Genomic DNA, 8,991 nt, shown 5'->3' with positions numbered 1-8,991 from the left:
TTCACGTTTAAGTATTTAGAGGTGGAGTGGGCCTGAGGGCTGCAACTTATTCTCAGATAATTCAGGAAAATTATATATAAACATATATAGAAATAATAATGCCATGTCTAATCAATTCTCAACTGCTCATTTTAACATATCTGAGTGCAGGCTTCATCCTCAACTACTGTCAGCCAGGCAGCAGTCAGCATGTAGGTGTCATCGGCTGTCCAGGCATATGAAAATTTGAGCAATGGGTGACAATGGCTTGGAAGAAAATCCCGGAGACAAAAACAGAACAGTCTTTAAGAAATGCTGTGTCACTAACACTTTGATGGCACAAAGAACAACAAATTGAATAGCAACAGACCTGAGCAAAAAGTGTCTCTGTATCTGCTTAGAAATAACCCTAGAAAATGAACAGACACTTCTCCAAAGAAGATATACAGATGGCCAATAGGCACATGAAAAGATGCTCAACATCACTAATCATCAGGGAAATGCAAATCAAAACCACACTAACATATCATCTCATACCCGTTAGGATGGCTATAATCACCAAGACAAAAAATAACAAATGCTGGGGAGGCTGTAGAGAAACGGGAACCCTAAGCCACTGCTGGTGGGAATGCAAACTGGTGCAGCCTCTATGGAAAACAGTATGGAGATTCCTCAAAAAATTAAAAATAGAAATACCCTATGATCCAGCTACACCACTACTGGGTATCTACCCAACGAACCTGAAACCAACAATCCAAAGAGGCTTATGCAACCCTATGTTCATCGCAGCATTATTCACTATAGCCAAGACATGGAAGCAACCCAAGTGTCCCTCGGCTGATGACTGGATAAAGAAGATGTGGTATATATACACAATGGAATACTACTCAGCCATAAAAAAGACAAAATCGTCCCATCTGCAACAACATGGATGGACCCAGAGGGTACGATGTTAAGCGAAATAAGCCAGAAAAAGAAAGACAAACACCATATGGTTTCACTCACATGTGGAAGATAAACCAACACACGGACAGATAGAACTGTTTGGTGGTTACCAGGGGCAAGGGGGACGGGGGGTGGGCACAAGGGTTGGAGGGATGCACTTATATGGTGACTGACAAACAATAATGTACAACAAAAATTTCACAGAAAAAAAAATGTCAAAAAAAATAGTCCTAGAGAACAAACAGATATACTATGAGAACAAACTTCAATAGGAGGCTGGATTCAAGATCACTTATAAAAAGTCATAACTTTAATACACACCAGGCCCCTAGAAAATGTTGTGGAAAATTGGATCCCATTCACATTGTCAACAAAAACTTTAAAATACCTAGGAAGAAACCCACCCAAAATTAATGAGTCATATGAGGAAATTTAGAATGAGGAGTGCCAATTCTTCCCAAATTAATCCTTAAAGTTAGGACCATCATAATAAAAATATCTATAAAATATCAGGTTGGCAATATCGGCCTCCCTTACAGCTAGGAGTGGCCATGAACAGTATTTAGGTCAATGGGATGTGAGCAGAAGTGATACTTGTGATGTCTGGGCCATCGCCTGTGGCGGAGAATATCTGGTGTTCATTAAATCTTGTTTCCTGTTCTTCGTGGGCAAACAGCTAGATGCGTTTCCCAGCCTCTCTTGCAGTTGAGTCTGCCCATGGGGCTGGGTTCTGGCCAATGAAATGCAATAAAAATTACACGAGCTACATGCAGGGCAAGTCACCCTCATGATCCTTCATGTTCTCTCGTCCTCCAAATTCTGGCTGGACAGAGGATCCAGAAGAGAATGCTGAGTGTGCAAGGGATAGCAGAGCCATAAAAGAAAAGGATCCTGGGTCCCTGGAGGCGTCTCCCCAAAAGGAAATGCCACAATTAGACATTGTGTGAGTGAAGTATGTATACTTTCATTGTGTTAAGCCGCTGAGACTTGGGAACTTATTTGTTACAGCAGCTCCTGTCACTTACCCTAACTACTGTATCTTCTTAGCGACAACAGTAAATGCCCTTCTTTCCCTATTTTCACCTTCCTGCTCACTGGGAAGTGACAACAGCTGTAGCAGCCACTTGGCTGAAGACATGGAAGCCACATGTGGAGGATGGCAGGGCCCCCCAGCCCTGGAGGACCTCACGCAGCAATGCTGGAGTTGGATCAGCAGCAGGAGATGAATTTTGGGGGAGAAAAGTGAGGTTTTATGAAGCCACTTTGGGGAAAAAAATCTTTGAGGGAAGAATAGAAACGAGTAAAGAAGGGAATTAAGAATGTTTTCTCATCAAGGGACGAATGGATAAAAAAGCTGTGGTATATATACACAATGGAATACTACTCAGCCATAAGAAACGATGAAATCCAGCCATTTGTGACAACATGGATGGACATTGAGGGCATGATGCAAAGTGAAATAAGTCAGAGGGAGAAGGTCAAATACCGTATGATTTCCTTCATTAAGTAGTAGATAATAACAACAATAAACAAAAACATAGAGACAGAGATTGGATTGGTGGTTACCAGAGGGGAAGGGGGGAGAGAGGAGGGTGAAAGGGATAATTGGGTACATGTGTGTGGTGATGGGTTGTAATTAGTATTTTGGTGGTGAACATGATGTAATCTATGCAGAAATAGAAGTACAATGATGTACACCTGAAATTTTTACAATGTTATAAACCAATGTTACTGCAATAAACAAAAAATTTAAAAAAAAAAAAATAAATAAAAATAAAAAATAAAAAATAAATAAATAAATAAAAAAAGAATGTTTTCTCACATGGTGGACAACCTAACTCTCCTCTTTTTTCCCAGGAATTTTCTAAGAAAAATCTAGACTTTTCCACGTGGCAGACCTTTTCCCTAACAAATACCCTTCTCTCTTGCTAACCCAACCCCAGTTTTGTCCAGATACCAGGTAACAATGTCCTCAAGGAAGGTGGGCCTTGCCCCAAAAGGTGAACCTTGATTGGTCTAAACCTTGTTCCTGTTTGCTAGGGATTGGTGTAAGGGTGATCATGTGACCCATTTGGGGCCAATAAAAGTTGAAGAGGTTTTGGGGAAAGGTTTATTCTCTCTGATAAAAAAAAATGGAAGAGGGCCGGCCCCGTGGCTTGGTGGTTAAGTGCGCGCGCTCCACTGCTGGCGACCCGGGTTCGGATCCCGGGCGCGCACCGACGCACCGCTTCTCCGGCCATGCTGAGGCCGCGTCCCACATACAGCAACTAGAAGGATGTGCAACTATGACACACAACTATCTACTGGGGCTTTGGGGGGAAAAAATAAATAAATAAAATCTTTAAAAAAAAAAAATGGAAGAGCCCTACTCCTTTCCATCCTGACTTGGGTTATTGTCTTGGGAAGTGATACTTGGAGCTGTGGCAGGCACCTTGCAACTGTAAAGCAATGAGCCTGAAGACAGCAAATATCCAGGATATCAGAGCAGAAGACAAAAGAGTCTGGAGGGCCGGCCCGTGGCTTAGCGGTTAAGTGCGCATGCTCCGCTACTGGCGGCCCAGGTTCGGGTCCTGGGTGCGCACCGATGCACCGCTTCTCCGGCCTTGCGTCCCACATACGGCAACTAGAAGGATGTGCAACTATGACACACAACTATCTACTGGGGCTTTGGGGGAAAAAAAGGAGGAGGATTGGCAATAGATGTTAGCTCAGAGCCAGTCTTCCTCAGCAAAGGGAGAAGGATTAGCATGGATGTTAGCTCAGGGCTGATCTTCCTCACAAAAATAAATAAATAAATAAATGCTGTTTAAAAAAAAAGATAACTAAAAAAAAAAAAAAGGAAAAAAATACTCCACACAACAACCATATTCTTTCCAGTGTCCGCAGAATAGTCATCAATATATACCATACAGTGGCTCATAAAACAAGTCTCAATAAATTTCAAAGGACTGAAGAATATGTTCTCTGATCATAATGGAATTAAATTAGAAATCAATAGCAGGATAGATGGGAAAACTCCAAATATTTGGAAATTAAGCACACTTATAAATAATCTAGAGATCAAAGAAAAAATCACAAGAGATATTAGAAAATATTTTGAACTCAATAGAAAAAAATGCAACATAGCAAAATTTAAGGGATGCAGCTAAAGCAATGCTTAGAGGGAAATGTATAGCTTTAAATGCTTATCTTAGACAAAAACCTACCATTGATTGGAAGTACAATGTAGTAGTTACGAGTATGAAATCTAAAACCAATCTGTCTGGTGCATGCTCTAACACTTCCTAGCTGTATGACCTTAGGCAAGAACTTAACTTCTCTGTGCCTCAGTTTCTTCATCTTTGGAGTGGAGATGATAACAGTACCTGCCTCATAGGGTGAATATGAGAATTAAGTGAATTTATATATTTAGAACAGTGCTGACAACAGGAATATAATACAAGCCACATGTGTAATATTGTCTTCTAGTAGCCACTTTAAAAAGGTGAAACAAACAGACATTTTTCCAAAGAAGATATACAGATGGCCAACAGGCACATTAAAAGATGTTCAGCATTACTAATCATCAGGGAAATGCAAATCAAAACTACACTAAGATGTCACCTTACACCTGTGAGAATGGCTATAATCATCAAGATAAAAAATAACAGATGTTGGAGAGGATGTGGAGAGAAGGGAACTCTCATATGCTGCTGGTGGGAGTGCAAACTGATGCAGCCACTATGGAAAACAGTACAGAAATTTCTCAAAAAATTAAAAATAGAAATACCATTTGACCCAGCTATCACACTACTGGGTACTTATCCAAAAAGCTTGAAATCAACAATTCAGAGAGACTTACGCACCCCTATGTTCATTGCAGCGTTATTCAATATAGCCAAGAAGTGGAAGCAACCCAAGTGCCCATCGACTGATGAGTGGATAAAGAAGATGTGGCATATATATACAATGGAATACTACTCAGCCATAAAAAAAGACAAAATTGTCCCATTTGCAACAACATGGATGGACCTTGAGGGTATTATGTTAAGCAAAATAAGCCAGACAGAGAAAGACAAACACACACGATTTCACTCATATGTGGAAGATAAATTAACACACAGGCAGAGAGAACAGTTTAGTGGTTACCAGGGGGAAGGGGTTGCAGAGTGGGCACAAGCGGTGAAGGGGCGCATTTATATGGTGACTGACAAATAATAATGTACAACTGAAATTTCACAATGTTGTAAACTATTATGACCTCAGTAAAAAAAAGTGAAACAAAACAGATGAAAGTCACTTTAATAATATATTTTATCTAACCCAATATGTCCAAAATACCATATTTCCAATATGCAGCACTAGCCCCATTTCAGGGGATCAATGGCTGTGTGCGGCTAGTGGCTACCATATTGGACAACAGAGCTCTAAAGTGCTAGAACAGTCCTGGGCACGTTGGAAATGCTTTATGGGATTGTTAAGTAAATATCAAGAAAGATAAAAATTATTTCTGCAAATCAAGAAGATAAAAGGGCGTGGCTCCTGTGCATATACGTTCACAAGAGTTCTGTCTAGGGCAGTATTTTTCAAACTGTGAGTTGCAACCCATTAGAGGTTGGTGGAATCAGGAGATCAGAGCGAGCATCATTTATGAAACGTGAAATGAAATAGAAAGAAAATCGAGTGCCTTGCACCCAGTAAGACTAAGTTCTGCTTCTGAAATTTTTGTAAGAATACACATATGTGGCTGGGTTATGATGTAAAACGTAGTTCTTATTGTGAACATCATTCCAGAGTTTGAAAACGACCGATCAAGGATATATTTAAGAGTAGAATTGCTAGGTCTTAGCAAATGTACATGGTCAAGTTGCCTATAGAGATTGTCAAATGGCTCTCTGTGATCATGACCATGGTATGGCCACCAAATTCTGTTACCTGTTTCTTCTTCCGGGTCAGGTGGAGAAATACTCTTCTCCATCCCCTAGCAGTGAGGTGGGACCACGTGGCTGGTCTGGTCAATGAAAAGTAAGAAGAAGTGACGTGTCACTTCCAGAGTAGGGCAACGAAAATTTCCTGGGAGATTCTCCAATCTCTCTCTTCCCCCGCTGTGGCAACATAGAGACCTTCAGAGAGATGAGAGAGCCTGGGTCACTAAGTCACGATATGGAGGACACTGTCCTGCAGAGGGACCGAGACACACAGTGGACTTTGTGTGAGTGACAAATAAACTTGAATTGTGTAAACTGAGATTTCTGTAGTTGTGACTACACTATAACCTAGTCTATCCTAAATGATACACTCACTAAAATGATTGTATCAACACATACTCCCACCAGCATTGTAGGAGAATTCCATCTCCTTGTATTTATTTATTCATTCAAAAAATATTTATTGAGCACCTTCTATGTTCCTGGCTCTGTTTTAGGCACCAGAGATACAACAGTGAACAAAACAGACAGGAAGGTGAGAGGTCATGGAGCTTATATTCCAGTGAGAGAATCAAACTCCCACTGGAATAGTTGAGCAAAATAAAGCTGAAGACAAAAAAATGCATGCTATAAGATTCCATTTCTATAAAACTCTAGAACAGGCAAAACTAATCTCTAATGACAGAAACCTGAACAGTGGTTGCTTGAGGCGGACAGGAATTGACTGGAAAGGGCCTCAGGGAGCTAACTTCTGGGATCACGCAAATGTTCTATAGCTTGTCTTGGGTGGTGTTTACAGGGGTGTATATAATTGTCAGACTCGTGGAACTGAATACTTAAGATCTGTGGCATTTTATCAAATGTAAATTATGCCACACATGCAAAAAAAAAAAAAATGGGTCCCGCAGCTGGCTCTGAACCAGTCAGAGGTGTGGAAGTAGGACATGCCGATTGGTTTATGCCTGAACCACACATCCCCTCACTAAACTAGGCACCAGAGTCAGTTTCCACTAAAACAAAGGCAGTAACCAAAAAGAGGGCAAGTATATGGAGATGCAGGGCAAGTATACGTTTGGCTGCTATAACAAAGTGATCCAAAATAACAGGGGCTTAAGCAACATAGAAGTTTATTCTTAAATAAAAGTTTGGCACTGTGGGCTGAAGAATGAGCTCTGCCCAAGGATATCATAAAGGTCCCAAGTGAGCACGTTCACCATCGGTCTCTCATCTAATGCCCGTGATGGCTGTTCTGCCAGCAAGAAAGAGGAGACGGAGGGCTTGTCTCCTCCCTTTACAAACATACCCCTAAGTTGCATATGTCATTTCTGCTCACATCCTTTTTGGCAAGAATTAAATCAAATAATCACCCCCAACTGCAAGGAAGGTTGGGAAATGTAGTTTTTATTCAGAGTGGTAATGTGCCCAGCTAAAATTCTATTACTCTGGAAGATAGGGAGAATGGATCATGGAAAACAAATACAGTCTCTGCCATTGGTAGTGTAATGGTGCTGAGGAGTGTGGGGTTTTCAGTCAAATTGCTTGGGTTCAAATCCTGACTCTACCTCGTACTGTGTGACCACGGGCAAGCTACTTCACTTCTCCGTTCTTGGTCAAGCCTTCCTACTCCATGGTCTCATCCAATTCCTTAGGCAATAAAACAGTTTCATCAGGCGGAAAATGGAAGTACAAACCTACAGGGAGGTTGTGAGAATTAAATCAGCTAATGCATGCAAAGTGCTTGGAACAGTACCTGGAACAGAGTAAGTGCTCAAAAGCATTAGCAGTAGTATATTTATTATTTCATAGCCCTAAGTAATTCAGAAGTTAAGATCTGCCGGGTAGAAATTGCGAATCAAACAAAGAGAAGGGGCAGAGAGCACGAGCCTGCCTTCATTTTCCTTATTTGTTTGGCAAATGTTGACAGGGTCCTTGGCCTTCTCTGTTCCAGGGCCAGTGCTGATGACCAAGACCGAGTTTAGCCCAGCTCATATCCATCAGGAATTCTTTGGTTGCAAGTGACAGAAATTCAACTCAAACCAGCTTGGGGTAAAAGGGAAATTTTAATGGCTCATGTAATCAAAATTCTGGCTTAATGGGATGCAGCTGGCCCCTAGGGTACTGGAAGCAGGGAAGTGAGGTCCAACAGGACTCTCTCACTCCATCTCTTCTTTGCTTCTCCCTCATGTCAGTTTTATTCTCGCCCTCCTCTAGACACTTTCTTTCCCGAGGTGGAGGGGGTGGGGGGATGGGAAAATGGCCACGGACAGTTCTGGAACTATTCCTTCACAGCCTCACCACCCAAAGGGAAAAGACTTCTTGCCCCTCAAGCTCCAGATCCAAAAACCCAGGGAAGGACTCTCATTGGCTCAGGCTACATTCTGTTCCAGGTGGACCATAATGATTGGCCCAGCTTGACTCACCTGCTTATCCCTCAGCCAATCACGGGGGGGGGGGGGGGAGGGACACTTAAGCAAACGCAGCTCTTATTCTAAACAGGAGCTTTTCTGAGCTCCAGTAAACAAATAGTCTCGGCTAACCTTCGCGTTAATTCCTTTTCCTCCTATGGCTGAAACCTTGGAACAAGGAGAGCAAGAGTCAGGTGGTCTAGGAGATGACAGGATAATGGTTGGGAAGTAAGGTCTTCCCAGCCCAGCCAAGCCAGGTCCCTGCATACAGCAGGCACCCAATTCATGCTTATTAAATGAATGACTGAATGAATGTCCTGTTCCCAGAGGCTGTCCTGGGACGGCCCCAATTTCATGGACCCAGAGCCGATCAGGAGCAAAGCAGAGATAGTGAGTCCCGTACACCTCTGGAATGTCTCACGGCGCAGACACCTGCCCGGACCAGAAGAACCTTGAAGACCCCGCCCCCTCGTAGGCCCAGTTGGGGGCGGGGCTTGCAGGCCCCAGCATTTTGGATTGCACCATCTTCCATCTGTTAGAGGGGAGAGCCGAGCAAGTCTTTCTGCCTCTCCTGCCATCCCTTTTACCACTCTCTGGCCACAAGGACGATGCTTTTGCCTCTCGGCTTCCCCCTTCGCCTCGTTACGCCCCGCAGCTCCGCGCAGCCACACATTGCAGGCTGCCCCCCCGCCACAACGCAGTGGCTCGCCCCAGTTTGACGCATTGCAGGGCAGGCCGGACCAATCAACGCCACG

Source organism: Ceratotherium simum, chromosome 33, assembly GCF_057802395.1.
Source record: "Ceratotherium simum simum isolate JZ-2026a chromosome 33, ASM5780239v1, whole genome shotgun sequence".
In the NCBI taxonomy this organism is placed as follows: Eukaryota; Metazoa; Chordata; class Mammalia; order Perissodactyla; family Rhinocerotidae; genus Ceratotherium; species Ceratotherium simum.
Note: the sequence above shows the minus strand (reverse complement) of the source record.